General features: G+C 41.2%; 1 long non-coding RNA gene across 1 annotated transcript; it reads left to right on the forward strand.

Moving 5' to 3' along the window:
• The first annotated feature begins 705 nt into the window (after positions 1 to 705).
• On the forward strand, positions 706 to 15017 carry LOC139064295 (uncharacterized). The gene is made up of 3 exons (XR_011517369.1): positions 706 to 747; positions 4213 to 4287; positions 14908 to 15017. It is a non-coding gene; the product is annotated as an uncharacterized lncRNA (long non-coding RNA).
• Positions 15018 to 15251: the final 234 nt, after the last annotated feature.

The raw sequence follows: 15251 nt of genomic DNA on the forward strand, positions 1-15251 counted from the left end.
AAACAGCTGTGCCAACATGATTAGACAACACAAAGTGACCCAACAAATTACAGTGTTACATTTAAAACCAATTTAAATAAATCATTTTACTGAACCTTGTAGTTGTTTAGCATTCAGTTGAGGTCAGCTATTCTAAATTATTTAAGTGAGGAATTTGAGTTTTTCTTTTTCCTATAAAAACATAATTTTTTTTACATTTTCTTGCAACATTTTCTGCAATCACCAGTGCAGTTTTGTATTTTTTATCTGTTCTTGCCGTGCATTATTGATTTCTGATCTTTTTGTGATTCTTTAGTTTTTCTAATTTGTTTGTGATATTTGCAGGTTTGTTTGTACTGCATGTGGAGATGTTTTGAGTCATTTTGCAGCATTTTGGTCATAGTTTAAAATGTTCCTGATACCTCTAAAGAGAAGTGTTGCACCAGTGCTTATTCAACCTCATGACCTACATCCAGCTGGCCTGTCATGTAGTCTGTTATCTTTCAGAGATATGCATATAAAACAAATGAATACCATATTTTGTTTTTGGATGCAGTAAAGTTGGATCACGCTGACAACACACTGTGTTTCTGTGACATTTGAAGGACTTTACAAGGATTTGTGTATCGTCTGTGTCATTCAGCCAAAGCAAAGACTGCCTCCGTCGCTGGAGTTCATCCAGATCAGAAGCTGGACGTCAATTCGCTGAGAAACCTATGACCTTCAGCAATGCAAGTGAAGTATTTTCTCAACAGCCAGACAGATGAGGTAGGAGTGAAGTGAGACGTGGTTCTTGTATCAATCTTGATTTCTGTTACCAAAGAAAAATGTTGCGTCAGAAAGCAGCTGAACCTGTGGCTAACCCTTTCACTCTGTTACAATGTCTACTCATGCATGAATGAATGTGGCTTTTAGTCAGTGTTGGGAGTAATGCGGTACAAAAGTAATTAATTACTGTAATGCATTGCTTTTTGCTGTAATGTGGTAGTGTAAGGCATTACAGGGAAAGAAAATGGTAATATTTACTCGGTACAATTGTCAGTAACGCAGTAATTACAATGCATTTTTAAACCCAGAATCAAAACGTGGGTTTCTTAAAAGTTCAAATTAAAGGAAGCCTGAAAAAAGATCCAATATCCACATAAATGACGTCATTTATAGACTCAGCTTTGCGGGCATTCTATGAGCAGAGAGGACGCAGCGGTGATGGCTCAAATACTCCAGCTGCGTCCTGCATGCGGCCGCTGTTATATTCACAAAATCGCTCCACCAAAACAAAGTAATTCGTTTGCGATCGTTTATATCAGCCCATATTCTCTGGTGCTTCGTGTACTTTTCAGCTGAGTTCATAATCTGTGCCCCGGTGATTTCAACTCATTGCTGCTGGAGCGCAGCACAGATTAATTTTTGCGTTCGGTAGGTCCCTTTGGCTGATTAGTTAGAAAGTAGGAAGTCTAGGAAACAGTTTTTCTGGAAGACGGAGAAAACATGCAGATTGCAGGAAGGTTAGAGAGAGAAAGGGCCGGAAATTATTCAAAGAAAATCAAGAAAACAAAACAAAGTGCTTGAAAAGAAAAAAGTAGGTAGATTTATCCCCAATACACATTTTTACCAGTGAAAAGCAATAATATATAAGCATTTAATATTTATACATGTGATAGAATCAGATTACCCCAGAAGTCAGTCCCACATCCAGGGCCGTATCAAGGCATTTGAGGACCAAGGCAAATATAGGCTTGGAGCCCCCACCACCTCACTCCCTGCTCAGTTAATCTAAGATGGCAGCGCACTGAGAGTACAGATTGTTGTTGTTTTTATTTAATAAACAATCATTTTAAAGTACTGTTATTATATCTGACTGTTTTTAACAGCAATCCTAGCTCAGACACCACATCACTGTCCACATATATGTCATGAGCTCACTGAGTGTCAGATTACCAGATTCCTATTGAAGTTGTTTTGGTGAAAGTAACTTAAAGTAATGCCTTACATTTTTAAATCAGTAATATTGTAATGTAATGAATTACTTTAAAATGAGGGTAACAAGTAATAAATCATGCATTACAGTTTTGAAGTAACTTGCCCAACACTGCTTTTAGTCATGAAAATTTCACTTTCCACTTCAGGTTTCCACCTTTGTCTGCTCCATGTTTTTCTTCTTTATGAGACAAAAAGTGTGAAGCTCCAGATGTTTAAATAATGACTGAGGAGAAGAACTAAAGATCTGAAAGAAAACAAGAACATAAAAGTGGGAAGAAATGTTGGAATGTCTTGCAAAATCAGACCCCCCTTCACTAATTTCAATACCTTTGCAGTGGTCTTCAGTACGAACGAATAACTTGTGAGTCGATCTCTGTGGGGAAAAAAAGCTCTGGCGCTTTCCATATTTTAACATCTTGCCTCTGATTGGCTGAGAGCAGCACAACTCTACGTTGATGTTTTATCTCCACATGTAACACAAGCCTGGAGGAGTTCTGCTGTGTTGTGAAGTTGCTACTGCTAACTGTACATTTTTACGTATGCGATTTTCTAATCCGAGCATTTCTTCGTCTTTTTTCTATCGACAGCTAAAGCAGTAAATAGAGGTAGAAGACTATTTACATGTTTATCCTGTGTGTTGAACTCAGAGTGGCTGACTGTATTTTTAAAAATGACAAGTAAATAATGGGTTCTCAGTGAACTTGGTCTTTAAAGTAGCTTTGTAGCAAAAAGGAGCAGCTAAGGATAATCGTGCACATTTTTGACCAGCCCTGTCCCTTCCAACCACCTTAAGGTTGTGCAAAACTACTATAAAGGCTCTAAAGATAATCTTATGAGATAATCCTACCTTGTGTGGTGTTACGAATGCTTTGATCTTCTCAGAAGGACATTGGGACCGCTTCGATCTTAAATCCCGACTTTGGAACATGTTGGATCGTCTCCGTCTGATTATGGAGGACAAACATGCGTGAGGCCTGCTGAATGTGACGTAGTCAATCAGAGAGCAAGGTGATGGAAGCATGAAGCACGATCTGCCTTGATTGTTTACTTAAAAGTCACGTTTTATTCAACAAGATTTTTGGTCTGAGCAGGGAATGAAAGCAGTTTGTGTGCAGTGTGTAGACATCGCACATTGTTTGACTACAACTGGCATATCCATGATTTATCAACTTGAGTGGTTTCTCATGCTTTCAAAATCATCCAACAATTTATAAATCCTCTGTAATACCAAACTGCATTGCTTTTTTCAAATTACAAAATAAAATTACGAGTTTCAGGTTAGTTTCTGAGAGGACAGCTTCTAGAAGTAAATGCTTGTTTGTTTTCTGGGTAAATACCACGTAAAAGATTTAGACAACTAAGCAATAGACTACAGTGATCCCTCGCTACTTCGCGGTTCGTTTATCGCGGATTCACGACTTCGCGGATTTTTTCTTTGGAGCCTTATTCAAGGGAAATTCGCCGATTCACAGTATTTTTCTATGCGAAATATCAAGAAATTCCTGTTTTTTTTCAGCAATTTCATCATAAAATACACTTTTTGTAATAAAACCATAAAAAAAAAACAAGTAAAAAATGTTTTCTTGAGTTTTACCCACAAAAAGAGAATGTGATCATACGATAATTCAATATAGTACTGTACTGTAAATATGGTGTCCCTACTTCGCGGATTTTCACCTATCGCGGCCAGGTCTGGAACACATCTACCGCGATAAACGAGGGATCACTGTATTAAGGGTTTTATACAAAAACAAGGCACAATCGCATAGAAAATAAGGTGGAAACCTCAGAACCAAGATCATTAAATCAAAAGTTTCCTTAAAAGGATAGGGATGATTTAACCCTCCCACTGTCCTAATGGGTGTGACCCTGTGAGGAAAGTTGACCGTTGAGCAGGATTGATGGTTTATCCCTCGGGTCCATGCGGCAGGGGTGAGGAGTGAGCACCACCTCACCCCTGCCGCATGGACCTCAAGGGATAAACCATCAATCCTGCTCAACGGTCACCTTTCCTTACAGGGTCACCCATAAAGACAAGGGGAGGGTTAAATCCATAACACAACATGAACTTTTTAGTGTTACATTGTTCACCTTGAAACACCAAGATCATGCACGTTTCTGAGGCCTGTTGCAGAACAGGACAGTTCAGCTCCGCGTCTGGCAGGCAGCTGGTTGGTTAAGACTCATCTCTCACTGCTTGACGTTGGTTTATGTGCCTCCATGTGTTCTCTGTGTGTTTTCCTTGTTTTTAAGGCAAACGCATCACTCACCGTGACCGTCCGCTCGCTGCTGAATCCCAGTTGTTTAAATGGAAACTGTGAGTCAGAGGTGAGAGTAAAAACCAGCATGTCTTTTACCCAACGTGTTTGCTTGTATTGTCGCCACGCACCACAGTGCGTTCACTTCTGCTGCATTTATGTGCTGTGACATGCAATGCTCAGTGTTTATGGTCTGTGTTTCCTCTGCAAGTTTCTGACAATAAATGCACCATTCATCACTGTGAGTTCAGCCCTTTAGTCGTCAGGATTTGAAAGGCGTGAGGGAACTTTAACGTGTGTTTAGGGGACCCGATTGTGATAAATTACCTCAAAAACAACCAGAAGACTAAACAATCTGAGCTTCCCGGTCTTCGGTTTGTGTGTGACATGTTTAAAATAGCTCCATGCACATGTGTGGTGTTTGTTTTGAAATGATGGTTAGAGTGCACATCCCATTAAAGTGGCACAAAAAGTGTCAGACTGGCTGTCAAGCAGAGATTTAATGGTTAGATGATGATGAGCCGTTACATTCCTTCACCACAACAAGGAAACCCTGAGGTCAACAGAAGCGCTGACTTTTATTTTGACAAACCTGAAGGGTAGGTTAGAAATGTGAGGACTTTGTTCGTGCATTTGGGTAAAAATGATAACAGCATTTGTGGAAAACTGATTTTGAATATTTTTATGTTAAGCTGTATTAAATCCAGAAGAATCCGTTGAGTTAGGAGGTTTTATCGTTTCCTTCACTCACAGATTAAACCTGTGTTGTGGGTTTTTGCTATGTCTACTGTTTAAGTTGCATATATTATGTAACATGACATATTAGATTCTCACTTTTTTAAAGAGCAAGTTCACTGAGATACCATTTTTACTTTGTTTTTTTTTTATCTGGTCACTCTGGGTTTCACACGCAGGCTGAAAATAGTCTACTACCCCTATTTCGGGGATGGGGAAATGCTTGGGTCAGAAAAAGGCTCTTCACCGCTGACGTTGTTAAGTCCGTTTTAGGGGGGCTTCAGCCCCCCTAAAATAATCACAAGCCCCCCTATCATTTTGAGTTTTTTTTAGGGCTGGGACTTTAACGTGTTATTATGATTAATTAGACAAAAACAACACGTTAAAAAATTTCACGCATTTAATCGCAGCTTGCATTTCGAGCACGACGGAACCTTTGTCATTGCACGACTTCCTCGTAGACAGAATATCACTGACGCACACAACAATGCACAGTGCTAATGGCTACTAACGGAATAAAAATGGAAAGAAGTTGCCTTGCTTGGACTGAGGCAGGATTTAGGAAACACGGCCGCCTCTTTTCTTAACTTGAAAAAAAAAACTTCCAGACAACAACGGAGTCCGTGTCGCGGACATTTTTCAGAGATCGTCTCTGCTGCAGCTGCCCGGTGGCACCGGGAACTTTACAAAAGTTGCGGTAAGCTAAATTTTTAACATTTACGTAACATTTGTGCAACGCTGAAAGCACCAGACAGAATAATTCTGAGCCCTAACAGTAGTTTATGAAAGTAAGACAAACGAGAGGAACCTGGCTGCCGCTGGGAGAACGCTCCGTGTTCTCACTACTCTGTAAACAATTACAAACAACGTGTCTAAACATCACATGAATTACTATCATTAAGCAGCGAGGTGTGTTGAAGCTGTCATCAGCTAAGGGGCGGATACTCAAGTGCATCAGGGGCAGCGAGGAACGAGGAAGTTGTGATCAGGCTGGAGATCACACCAGATTCGCTGCAGCAGGCGTGAATCTGCGGGCCTGCAGCATCCCCTTCTTAATGTGACATCAGGACTTCCCATGTAAGGAAGGTCCGCTCACCTGTTCGTCAGATCATTATTTCCTCGCCATGATCTTTTATCATCCCATCAACCTCCAGTCATCCAACTGGAACCAGTTAGTGTTCCTGATCATTCTCAGAATATGCCACTCCTGCTCTGGTGTTAAAAGTTAGTACATTTAAGCCCTAGATCATATTTGTGCCTGTTCTACTGTCATTTTGAAGGATTATTATTTATGTGTTTTTACTACATTATGAGTAGAAATGCTAATAAAAACTCCCAATTATACAAACAAGTGAAACTGGAAAAATTAGAATCTGGTGCAAAGTCTAATTTATTTCAGTCATTCAACTAGACAGAGAGACTATTTAAAGGTTGAGGAACCCTTTGCAGATGTTTTCTATTTGTAATTATAAATTTTAGTTGATTTGGGTTTTGTTTCACATCGCACAGTGACATTTGATTAATTAAAATGCATTTTTTTTATTAAAAGCTTTAGTTTTACAGTAATGACTATGTCTAATGTTTAATTCTCTGTCTCATAATTTTAATTAAGTTTTGCTTTGAGAGCACATTTTCCTGAACGATTAAAATGCGATTAATTTAGATTAATTAATTACAAAGCCTCTAATTAATTAGATTAAAAATTTTAATCAAGTCCCACCCCTAATTTTTATATATACTGTTATTTTGTCTTGTAATTATTAATTACATACTCCTTTATTCCATATCATATCAGTGTTATTCATATATTAAAACTGTCAACTGCACACTCATTTGGCAGAATAAAAGTTTGACAATTATTCATTTGTTCTTTGTCATATTTCAGTAACATTTATAATAGAGCAAGTTGTAATTACACAAATGACTGCAACATTTCCCCCGTTAAGTGCAGTAGACTGAAATGAATAGCTTTATTTGGAAATATAACAAAACTAATTTTTAATGGACTTATATAAAATCTTTCTTCAACATAGACCCCACTAATGAACTGATTAAGTGTTATTTTTTTTTATAAAAAGAAGAGAGAAAATGCACAAAGGTAGGAAAGGAAAAGAAAGTGATAAAATAATAGGTTTCGTTAAATGTTCTTCAGATAATGAATTAATTGACAAAGTTTTTGCAGGGTGTGAAAAAAATGTTCAAGGTCAAGCTCCTGGGGCTAAGCCCCCCCTATCTCTCAATCCTAGTGACGTTCATGCTCTTCACGTTAGCATTCATGGACTCACTCGTGACAAAGGAAGACTGTGGTTGGTTTAGCATCCAACAGAGAGCAGAGCCTGACAATCCTACATCAGATTGCAAATTAGCATTCATGGAGATGGAGTCAGCTTTGCTTGCGACTGAGAAAGGCAGTTGTTGATTTAGCGTCCAGAGCAGAACACATGTAGAAGCTAACCATTAGCATTGGCAACTCCACAAGATGGCAGAACTATTTCATGCTTGTATTATTTGTGGATATAAAACATTAACATTGCAGAATGAATGGAGGCAGCAGAAGATCTTTTTTTTATTATGTAAACAAAGCAGAGGCAATATGTCCGAATATCATGAGTAAGAGTCAAAATTCTGTGGGTTTCTGTTCCCTTCTCTGCCAGCTAACTTCTGCTTCCTGAAACAGGAGCACCAGAGCTTTTTTTTTTTAACAGAGGATGACTCATAAGGCATACATTTTTTTAGAGACAATGGAAATAACAAATGAATGGGAACATTGATATTTTCATTTAAAAAATTGTGGGGCAGTTATAAAGATTTGCAGGCAGGGCCGGATTTAGCCAGCCCTACAAAGGGGTGCAGGTAGAATATCGGGGGTGGGGGTGGGGGTGGGGTGGGGGGGGGGGGCACAGCACAGGTCAACAGAATGAGCCTGCAGCATAGAATTTGCAGACTTCAAGGAACCCAGAACTTTTAGGAGGAATTTTCCTATTTCAAAGAAATTGTGCCTCCTTACAGTTTTTCTCAGTTGCTTTGGTGCATTTCTCACAACAGAATTGATCTCTGCACCACTATTAAGAATCTTCTCAAAACAATTAGTGCAAACTGCAAAACATGGTGGATAACTTGCAAAAGTGAGTCACTTCATCAAAAAGAAAAGTCAGTTGCTCAAAATAAGTAGTCAATGCTTCAAAAGCAAGTCCCTTAATCAAAAAAGATGATATATTCATCAGAAGCAAGTACTTATATCAATCAAAGTGTCCGGGCTGTCACAATTACAAGTCATTACAGCACCTTTGGACACAAAATCAAATGGTTTGAACATGTTCTCATTGTGACGGATTTCTTTGTAGGTGCTTCCCAGTGACATGTCAAGTCTGGACAGCATGCATGGCATGTTGAAAACCATCAATTGTAAAGGAAAATCAAGACACTTCATATGCACTCTTGATAATATTTAATTGAAACTGTTCACAGCGTTGTGCAACTGGGGAAATACAGTAAAACAAACATTTTACAGCAAACATAAACTCACGTAGACTGTAAACCTTACTGCAGTAGTTATGAAACAAAACAAAAACAAAAAACTGAACAGATATTGCTGCATTGATATCTAGACGCTCCCGTCTGTCTGCCCACATATTTTCATTAACGTCACAGGGAACGTCAGCTCTATCGATGCATCTGGGAATGTATCTCCTGGAGTGTCGAATCCACCCTCTGCAGGACTCTGCTGTGATGTCATCACAAGCTGCATCCATGGCTGCTAGCAGGGCCATTTGGGTATGTGGATGCCTGTCATATACCTTCCACCTCCAGGAAGAGAAAAACTCCTCAGTTGGATTCAGGAATGGAGTGTAAGGAGGAAGAAACTCCATAAGCATCCTGTCGTGTGCTGCAAACCACTGCCTGACTACAGCAGAGTGATGGAAGCTAACATTATCCCAAACCACTACATACATTGTCCGATTGTCACCAGGACACACACCAATTTTCATTAGTGTGAGATAAGTTTCACCTGAGAAAAGTAATTTATGGAGATTTCCATGGAAACTCCTTAAAAATAGGGTTTTCAAAATGGGTGTACAAAGTGTTTGACAGGATGTTCAACAATGTTGAGTGCAATGACACGAGCAATGAAATTAAGACTATTAGTTGTAAGGGCAATGACCATTCAGCCGGTACAAGTATAAATAATTGTGACATTCATGATAAAAGCAAGGAGATAGTGATGAATAGCAAGTCAAAAGTGACCATTCTTTATACATTTGTACTTACTCAACTGCTTCCTGTCCAAAGGCATTTGCCTTTGGACGAAATGAACATGAAACCGCCACTAGGTTGTGCCAAAACGACTACATGTTATGGAGGTTGAACTAACTGTTGTGCAAAGTTTAATTCTGTTGTGAGAAATGCACCAAAGCAACTGAGAAAAAAACTGTAAACATCATCAACAGCCCTGATGCCTCTGTACAGATATCAACAGCAGCAGCTGTCCTCTGTAACCTCTGACAGGATACTCATAATAGCATCCTGATTCTCCACAAGGCACTTGGTCCCATCATGGTGGCTTGTCCACCTGATCTCCAACAGTCGTTTCAGGGAGGGAACGTCATAGTTCTGTGAAACATAATGACGGTGGAAAAATGAGAATAGAGATCCTGAAAGATCAAAAAAGGTTTTTGCACATGGTTCTGCCTTCATTGCATGGACCAATGCCAAGTGCAGCTGGTGGTTGTAGCAGTGGATGTAGGGAACATCCTTCCCTACCTTCTTCTGCAGTAAGGCCTGAACCCACCCCTGACCCCACTCATGACAGAAGCTCCATCATAGCACTGACTGATCATTTCAGCTGCACTATAGCCTGAGTCAGAGAGATGCTCAAGGAACCCAGAACTTTTAGGAGGAATTTTCCTATTTCAAAGAGTGGTGCAGGTGGTAATGAATTCAGCTCTGACTGAGGTCAAGCATCAGGTGTTCCTCTGGAATGCCATTACAGACAAATCTAACCATGACTGACTGAGTCTCCACATCTGTCCCTAGTTCCATCACTTTTAATGCAAAACCCAGCATAATCAGCTTTGTCATAATTATCTTTGATCTTTTTTAATACCATTTTTGCCAGTGTTGCAATCATTTCATTTTGTATGTTGTGAGAGTGTATTTTGCATTTTCTGGGATGTGTTTGTTTATTTAATTAAATTTGGAGTCTTTGGCCAGTGTGTAGTCGACCATTTTTAAGAACAGTCCTGCAGAGAAATCATCACCACTGGAGATTTCCACACTGCCACGAAGTGGCAGTTCATTTACTGCTGGGAACTGAACGACTTCTCCAATAGTTTTTACGTATTATCTGTTTTTCTCAGTTTTTCTCGATTTGTGTGAGACTTATTAAATTACCTATCGTTTACCCTGTGGCCTCTCTTTGGGACATTTCAGACCAGCTTTTTCATGTTTTATGTGGCATTGACTTGATGCATGCTTTGTGAGTCCCCTGTCTTTTTCCAGTGCTGTTTTTATTAAATCCTTGTTTTGTGAAAACCAAATCCCTATCATTGTTCTTCCCAAATTTGCGACATGGGAAACAAAAGCACGCATCCAGCTTTACTGAATATTCTAGCCATGGTCTCCCACGATACCAGGCAGGGCAAAATGAGCGCATGTTCTTCCCAAAATGGCGCTTGGGGAAAACAAGAGTGGTGGGTTGGGACGGTGCGCTACTGTTCAGGCCGGTGTCACCCACAGGGACGGCTGGGTTGGTAGCGACGGGGACAGCAGGAGGGGCTGCGGTGCTTGTGCAACTGGTTGTGGCGAGTTGAGAAGCAGCAGCCGACGAGCCGGCTTCTGCCGCTAGTGCCTTAGCGCTGTTGCTCGGTTTAGAAACCAGAAACCTGCGCATGTCGACTCGGTTCACTTCAAAAACAATTTAAAGAAGAGCACGAGGCAAACTTAAACCTTGAGAAAGATTACCAAATAGTTTCAGTGACCGACAGAAGAAAACTTCAACCAGTGGCTGAGCTCAGATAACAACGGTTCATCTCTGTGTTCTGCTGCTGATGACTGTCTGAGGTAGTGATGAGTCGGTCGCGAACGAAGCGGCTCTGAGAGCCGGCTCTTTGAAGTGAACGATGGGAACCGGCTCGTCATTGGGAGCCGTCCCCTCCCCCCTCCCCTCTTGCTTTGGTGAAAGCTACAGGCGATTGGTCAACATGTGTAACTGCGTGTCCAGACTGTCCACAAACAGAGCAGTAGGGGCGGGGAAGAGGGAGGATCAGACTCAGGCCCTGTCCAAACGTAGCGGGGATCTGCCAAAACGTAGATATTTTTCTACGTGTTGGCCTGTCATCCACACGAAAATAGAGTTTTTTAAAAACTCCGGCCAAAGTGAAGATCTGCGTTTTCTCCGTTTTGGGTGTCTGCGTGTGGACAGACAAAACCGGAGTTTTAAGGTCTGCAACGTCACTTTCCGCGACAAAAAAATGCTGACATCACGTGTGCGACCTGTGTTTACACTAGCCGACATCATGGATGCCCTCAGAGCTGCGCTCGCTTTATCAGTTGTCCAAGCGCTTTTTGCTTGTTTGTTTTTGCAAGCGGAATTACTGCTCCTTGTGGAAGACCACAGACGAAGGACGAGGTTAAGAACGGGGAAGTACTGCCGCCTACAGGTCTGGCATGTCCTTAACAACGTATTTATCCGGGTACGTGTGGACAGAGTTTGTTTTTAAAACGAGGTGGTGTGGATGCAAGTTTTTGGAGGGGCTGATATTCGTTTTTAAAAAACCCCGGCTACGTGCGGACTAGGCCTCAGACACACAGCAGAGCACATGCGGGTGGAGGGAAACGAGAGGAAATGAGGACGAAAAAGGTGAGCGAGAGAGAGGAGAGTGCGACAAAGACGGTGAGAAAGTGAGCGCCAGCAATCGGAAAGTGGAGATTTCTTAAAGTGTTCAGTTATTAAATCCATAGAAAAGATAAATATTTGATATATTGCATTTTGTTACATTAGTAAATCATTTTACATATAGTTGTGCATTATTTTGGTTATAAATGTACTCTACGCAACAGAAAAACTGAGGAGCCACTTGGGAGCCAAAAGAACCGGCTCTCTAAAAAGAGCCAGAATTCCCATCACTAGTCTGAGGCGTGTGAAGCGAGTGAGACACAGAGAACGAAGTGCAGTGGCTGGCTACACCCTCCCTATGCATCTACCAATAAGCAGCTACTTTGAGTGAGGGGGGAGAGAGAGAGAGAGAGCACTCTGACCCTTTTTCATCAGATCTTTTCAAATTTGAGATTTCTACATGTCATCACATTTGGGGGGGCAGTCACTAATTTTAGGGGGGCATTGCCCCTCCTTGCCCATGCCTACATCCGAGCCCGTTTGCAGGTCAATTTTGCACAATTCCAGAGTGCCTGGTTATTTCCCACTTTGCGTTAAATCTTTACTTTGTAAATGTAAAAACAGAAGGGGCCTTGTGCCGCTGCTGTGAAACCGTCATTAAGACAGAAAATTGATGAGTTACGTATGTACACTGGTTTTACCTGTGTGTGTGTGTGTGTTGCTGCTGAGGAGGCAGACGGGTCCTGCTGGGCTGGTTGTACATGCAATGAAAACCTGATCCATGGTGATGTAATGTATTGAAGTGGTGCAGAAAACCAGGAGAACCAGGAGTGAGCTGCATCTCTTCGTCACTTACAGATTCACGGCCTGAAGTCATATCGCACCACAGCTGCTTAGAGGGGAAAAAAAACGACTCACACTAAGAGAAAGCTGTTGTAAGCCTGAAAGTATGCATCTGCCAAAGCTTGCTGCTCTTAGATGTGGCTTTGTGGTGAAGTAGTCAGTTAAACACAACAAACCAAAGCTCGTGTAGCTCTGAGGAAGTTGATCAGCCACCTGATGATGAGCTAAACCTGACCCTGAGGGTGAAGCCACACTGCAGGTTTCTGTTTGCATCACAGAGCAGAGAGGCTGAATCAGACCTAACCTCATGTGAAACAAACTCTCTGCTTTTTATTTAGAACGGATCTTAACATTTAAAAAAGTAAATGTTTCTAAACATTTAATTGTTACTAGCTGCAGCTTGACTGGATGCTACGACTGGGTGTTGGTGTTAATGGACAGTGGCGTAACACAAAAAGGCACGTGCGAGATGTTAAAAGGGTCAAACCATGTTTTTATTATAAAATGATTTTAAAGTACTGGAGCTCCTACAATGGTAAAAACACATGTTTGTTCACGCTGTCTGTGGCTCCTGCTTTTCAAATTTAAAACAAAACACTTTAAATTCACCACAATTTCACAAACAAATGTCCTCTGATCATACAGCTGCTGTGGCAGGAGGAAGCCAGTGGGGTTCTGACTGCCCTTCAGTTTTAAAAAGACAGCAAAGCCCCAAGGCTACTAAATAAATAAATAAATAAATAACCACTAGCTCCTCAGTAAAAACCCTTAAGAGCCAACAAACTCAAAGTGGAACAATTAGAGGAGATGTCACAGACCCAATCCCACCTTGCTTCTTCTTCTTCGTCGTGTTTATTGGCAGGTGGCATCTAACTTCTAGGTGCATTTCCGCCACATACTGTGCTGGAGTGTGAGTTGGAGTAAGAGCGTAAAAAAACTAAATAAAAAAACTAAATTCAATCCCACCTTGCTGCTGCCAACTCTGCCATTTTAAATCCTCAGGTGGTGATTGCCAGATTGGGTGCAGTTGTGTTGGCTGAAGGGAGGAGCAGGAGGGGTGGAACCCATGCTTGGTGTTCCAGAGACCCAATCCCAATACTCACACTTTCACACTTGCACCCTTCAATTGCACGATCCTGACCAGGGATGCGAGTGCGTGCGGGTGTCGCGATTATCAGGTGCGGAAGTTGATCACGCCCCTTTTGCTAGTCGTTAATTTTAGGATGATTAGTTGATGCTCTAAAACTTTTAGACAAAGCAGCAACGAATGTGATAATATTTCAAATAATTGTTTGTTTGAAAGTTGTTAAAGGAGTTCTTTTCAAAAGTATCACGGCGACCAGCATCGCGGCATGCGTCGCTATCGATGACACGATGCTCCCTGTCTCAATTCTGCAAGTATTTGCACACTTGTGTACCACGCACTCGAAGCATTACTGCGCACTTCCTCCAAGTGCAATTTGCTGAAGATTACAGGGCTCAGTGCGAGTATTGGGATTGGGCCTAATCTCACTGGAGAGCAGGAGATGGAGCTGATTCCAGTTCTGAACTCCTGCTCCTGGCCCAAAGAGGCAACAACTGTAACACCCCCTCCCTTAAAAGCAAGAAAAAATTAAAAGAAGTTCCATCATAAACAGTTTTTCCTTTCACTCCTCGTTCCTCATAACACAAAATTCTTCAAGTCCTTTTCTTCTTTTGAGAATTCCCTTCAGCTACTTTAGCGGGACCTAGCTAAGCTCCTCCCTAGTCTTCATGGAGATTATTTGGAGCGGGCAAATTAAACATGAAACCAGTGGAGCAGAGAGGTGGCCCAATTCTGTAGCACGCCCCCCAGCACCACGGAGTGTACTCAAGATGGCCACCAGGTTGATGGCCAAAATGAACCCCATCACCACAACACTACTGCAAACAACAAACAAACCCACCCTAAACAGGATGGGCCCCTCCAGAGCTCACTCTAGCTCCTCAGTGAAAACCTTGATTTCCACCATGATCATTAAAAACACATTTTATTTTTAATTGACACGTCTCATTCTGTCATCAGATGGTCCAATTTTTTTATTTTTAAGCACATGTTTGAGAGAAGGAATGGACAAAAGGAAAAAAAGAGTAGAAAAGCAGCCAAAGTTCACAGAAAAACTTTAAAAACGTCTCGATATGGATAAAAAAAAAACTCATCAAACTGAGTGCTAAGCTCACTGAGGTGAATAATTATAAACTATGAACATTTCATATCTGTCTGGAAATGTTTCTGATCTCACATTTTGTCATTCAAAGGTCAAAACCTCCCAAACACACAAGAGGAAAATCTAGCGGCGAGTGGAAATGATGGTTTCCTGGTTGCAAACACGGTCCGCCGACACTACTGACAGGACAATCAAGGCAAAGGAATCACCTTCCCTCATTATTTTCCATCTTTTACAAACTCCAAATTCTCATTATGTTCTGGACCGAAGACAAGCTTGGACCAAAAACAGAAACATGTCACAATTAGCTTTGGTTTTCATCGTGCACATGTTATTGGGTTGTTCCTGAGCCCTCAGGACACCACAGAAGCCCCAACCAGGAGTCACGAGGGTGCACTAGAGGGCTTTTCAGGTCAGTTACAGTTAAAGATGTTC

This window comes from Nothobranchius furzeri, chromosome 19, assembly GCF_043380555.1.
Source record: "Nothobranchius furzeri strain GRZ-AD chromosome 19, NfurGRZ-RIMD1, whole genome shotgun sequence".
NCBI classification, from domain to species: Eukaryota; Metazoa; Chordata; class Actinopteri; order Cyprinodontiformes; family Nothobranchiidae; genus Nothobranchius; species Nothobranchius furzeri.